Source organism: Dendroctonus ponderosae, unplaced genomic scaffold, assembly GCF_020466585.1.
Source record: "Dendroctonus ponderosae isolate FM_Combo_2020 unplaced genomic scaffold, Dpon_F_20191213v2 Dpon_F_20191213_10, whole genome shotgun sequence".
NCBI lineage: Eukaryota > Metazoa > Arthropoda > Insecta > Coleoptera > Curculionidae > Dendroctonus > Dendroctonus ponderosae.
The window spans coordinates 831,029-835,569 of record NW_026017111.1 but is presented as its reverse complement, the minus strand read 5'-3'; the positions used below and the strand labels follow the sequence as shown (position 1 = coordinate 835,569).

The window sequence follows — 4,541 nt, the reverse complement described above, 5'->3', positions numbered from 1 at the left end:
AGACAAATTTACGGTTTCAAGAAGGCAAAGACCTAAAAGAACGTTGATTTTTACCAATCATGAGTTTGTGTAAATTTTAAATCTGATGATGGCGTTGTTGTCTCGCTGAAACGTAATGAAATAAACGATATTCAAATATGGGATAAGAATAGAATAACAATTACAGGCAGTCAGGAAAATAAGTTCTTTAAAGTGGCAGAGTGGGTATTTTTGCTGTTGCTCAAACTCATTGGGAGCATGAATAACGACGATTCTTGCTGATCCATGTTTAACCTACTTTTCAGTTTTTTCCACGGGATTTAAGGCCGATAAAGCCGCTTTAACCGAACAATTTTCTGGAATGCTGATAGCGCCCTAGATAATCGCTCTCTGCAGCTCCCACACCTCTTTCCGCCCGGGTGTTTTGATAATCGAGGATTTCGCTTCGCATTTGTCCCTCAACAATCACTTTGAAGTTTGCTTTGATACTTCCGGGCAATAAAACTAGCGTAATCCGGGCGGATTTTTCAAACTTCCCCATTTCGCTTCGATACGCCGGCAAAGTGTTTTGGAACTTTGCATAATCGTTTGTGAGCGGCACACGACACTTGCGAACTTTTATTAACAGCCAGACACTTTCCAAGTTGAGTCCGATTTCGGATCCATCGCCAGGCCCTTTTGTTCTTTGTCTGTGTGTTTTTTACGAGCCAGTCGTGCTTTCCCCCAGAAGAAAACTGCAGGCCGGAGACGGTTTTTATCCGGTGGTTTATGCGATATGTTCGCGTCGAACGTCTTATTTTGTGGCAAAACGGGGCTTTGAATGCTCATATTCATATTCCAGAACGGTTGCGAAAATCTCATCCTTTTTATAATTCGACCTTTATTCATTAAAACAGATATTTCCATTCCAGAACGCAGCGCGCATCGGTCCTCTCACTCCCACGCATGGAAGTCTAACGACAATCCCGATGGCCCGCGTGATGCTGCGTTCGAACTTGATACCTTCACCGCTTAAAATAATTCAGTTTTATGCCAATTTCGAATTACTCAAAAGTCGGAGCCCAGTTAACTTACAAGTAAAATCCTGTGAAAGTATGGAATAATTGATAACTTAGGGTATTTTTATCAGGTCAATTATGCCATGTATGATCAGAATTAAATGTCCGGAATCTGCTGGTTAATTTAAAATCAGACAAAGATTAATTTTCGATCGCTTCGTTCGCCCGTTGTTAATAAATGCGCCGTTGCCATCTCTCCATCTATTTTAAGGTATATATCTGAAGATGGGACAATGATAGGGTTTAACGATGTTTTATGCTCGGAAAAGGCTTAACTTCTCAACGTAAATGTGAAGGAAAGACCCACAAGGGGCTCGTTTGCAATTCTGCCGCCAATAGACGAGTCGCAAGCTCTGGAAAGTGACGAACTCAAGCTCTGAAGACAAACTTTTTTACGAGTGACCGCAAAATTCAGTCGTGCTTTCCCCCAGAAGAAAACTGTTTTTATCGGTAAAAAGACGGTTTTTATCCGGCTGTTTATTAGTCTCTGGGCGCGTGCGATATGTTCGCGTCGAACGTCTTATTTTGTGGCAAAACGGGGCTTTGAATGCTAATTCCAGGATGATGGCAGGAAAACAGGAGAACCTTGAAAACACCCTCTATTGACGAGTGTGTAGGGGAATGCCCGACTAAGCCGAGATTTACGGGAACGTAATCGGGGGCTATTCGCGCCTATTAATCCCTCTGGCCCTTGTCAGGTTTTAAAATTAGTTTTGTCCTCACTGTCTTTTTGCTCGGACTCATCCGGCGGGATTTGCGGTCAAGTTTGCGTAGGCCCCGCATCAAACTGGCCGGCATTTTGTTCGGAAAGCCCCTAAAGCCTTAAACAACCCGCTTTTGAAGTGCGATTATCAGTGGCGCACGTTTATTTCCTGTCCAGGACGCAAAACGAGTGGTAATTCTTGCTTTGTTGCCGCAATATTGCAACCAATCAGAAACTTAAATGAGTTTGAAAATGCGCGAGGAAATTGCCTTTTAACGCGGAATTGCCCCCCGAAGAGTAACGAGGGCTTTAAAGAAAAACACCATCAACGGATTATGAAAACTTCCGACGAACAATCGGTCGGGGCCCCATAATAAACCCGTTTTTCACATCCGGCGACGGACTTTCGGAATTATGAAAACTCCTAGACTTTTGCCCAAGTGCAGAACTTTGGCGAGTCAATTATTGGCGAACTCTTTGCCCGAAACTATGGAACTTGAGTCTTCGACAAGTTGACAAATTATCGCCTTAAAACGAACTTCGGACGTGTCGAGTTCGAAGTTGTTGAACGATTCGCGAGTTCAAAAGGCCAGACGCCCCCTGGTCGCTAAGTTTATAACTACAAGTTAAGTAGAAATTTGACATCTGTTCTGTTGACAATGACAACTTGCAAGCTTTTATAGGAAAAGAAACAGATCGACAGGTGTGTAACTATTGTTTTAAGTTATAAATGTCATCAATTCCAATCTGACACGTGTCAACTGTCATTGGACGCTTCGCAGCGCCACCATCGGTAGTTGAAGTCGCAAACTCCGGTGATTGAGGCGAGATTTGCTAAAGGAAAGATTAATCGGACGGGCGATATTTAGCGGCTGTCGCCATCTCGATTAAGTGTCGCAAGTTAAGCCATTCGGTTTGCGGTCGGGCTCTTCCGGTGCCAACGCCGATAAGGCGAAACATACAGCGTTGCATTTCCGGCTTGAGATTAGCTCTAAGCCGCGGTCGATTCGTCTGTTATGTATCGGGTTTAGGGGGCGACTAAATGGGGTTGAAATCGACGGTTTAAGCGAAAGAATCCACACCAATCGCGATCGAGTAAATCCGGTTAAGAAAGGCTGTTCTTATAAGCTATGTATTAGGGAAACTAATATATGACTCCGTGGCGCAACGGTAGCGCGTCTGACTCCAGATCAGAAGGTTGCGTGTTCAAATCACGTCGGGGTCAAAAAGCTTTTTACTTTTGAATTAATCAAAAACTTGCACTTTTGCTTTAAAAATGTGAACTTTTTTTTTCTAGGCGGAGATCAAGGGACTGATTCCTGTTCTTAGCGCTCGGCAGGTTAAAAAATACCTCAAAGACTTTGCCCAGGAACACTACCAATTGTAATTAATTTCAATAAAATTTCATAATTTCTGAAAATTTCCCTTTCTTGATCCCCTGGTGGAAAGGACGCACTTTCGCCACTGTTTCGATGGCGAAAGCGTCACTTTTATTACGCATTTCTTCGCACCGTGCGCAAAGTAAGAACTTTCGCCACGCACGCTGCGTGACGTGCACGTCAACTTCAAACAGTGGCGAAACTTCGACTTTACCCCCTTGTATCGTAAAATACTATTTCGTTAAAGGATGGCGAAAAAGCACTGTTTTTGGATCAATTTTTGACGTTTTAGAGCAAACAAATCATCATTCAAACCGCCCAATTTGAATTTGAGGTGATGGACAGGCTGAAATCATAGACCCAAAAGCCCCAGGTGGTCAGATCGGCCACCCACTAAACCTGTTAGGGAAGATCCCGAGCTTGATGCCTGGATGAAATTAATTAGGGAATATTGGACGTGATGCGGAAACCTGGTTTGATGGATTTTATTGCTGTATGCGACATTTATCTACTTCGCAATAAGCCGGTTGACTGCGCCAACTTTTAATGATCGATCGGCCCCGCAATAGCGGATTCAATTTAAAGTTGAACATACGAAATCGGGCTTTTAGTAAGGCGACTGATCCTTTTCGGTTAGTTTCGCTCGATCCCACTGTTCTGAAACTATAATTGGGAAAGTTGGCGGTGTCATTTTTCGCGCACCAACCGCGACTTAAACAGCGTCATATAAGTCATTTTTACAAGCGAGAAAAACGCTATTGAATTGTGATTTATTCGCAGTCGGAACTTTGCTCGAGTGCTTTTTAGCGAACTGCGGCTAATAAAACTTGGACGGATCGTGCGCTTCGCTATTTATGGGCCTTGCTTAAAGTCGCATCTGATCGAAGTTTTCCAGTGCCATAAGCAGCAGTGTTATGCATTATGGCGCTGCGAAACGTCAATTTACTATTTGTCCAGTGACAGTTGACACCTGTCAGACTTGTGAGGCAATTTATTGGAGTTGATGACTTTTATGACATTAACAATTATAACACACTTTCCGATCTGTTCGATTTATGGTTGTTACATAATTTATGGCGGGTATGGCAACAACGCCCGATCGACGATTGATGACGCGCGACCAAAGTTATAGCGTACAGACTGTGGCTGGTTTTTCCCAATTAACTAATGGCGCTGATTCGGAAAAGCTCCCACATACACAAAACCGGTTTCAAAATCTCGCTTTAGAAAAATCGGCGTTCGTTAATGACTGCTTTATGATCCCTCTGCCCCTATTATGTCGCGCGCCCTCGAAAATGAAGAGCCCTAATTTTAATTAGCTTTAGGCTCCAATGACTAATTGGCTTTTTTCGAGCCAAAAAAGGCCGCATCCAGAAGATTTTTTCCATTTTCTCCCGGTGTGCTGCTGCCATCTGGCAGACG

The 4,541-nt window shown here is 43.5% G+C and overlaps 1 non-coding gene across 1 annotated transcript; it reads left to right on the top strand.

The window, feature by feature from the left end:
• Positions 1-2,893: 2,893 nt before the first annotated feature.
• Positions 2,894-2,965, top strand: Trnaw-cca. Its single transcript has one exon. It is a non-coding gene; the product is annotated as a tRNA-Trp (tRNA).
• The last annotated feature ends 1,576 nt before the right edge of the window (positions 2,966-4,541 follow it).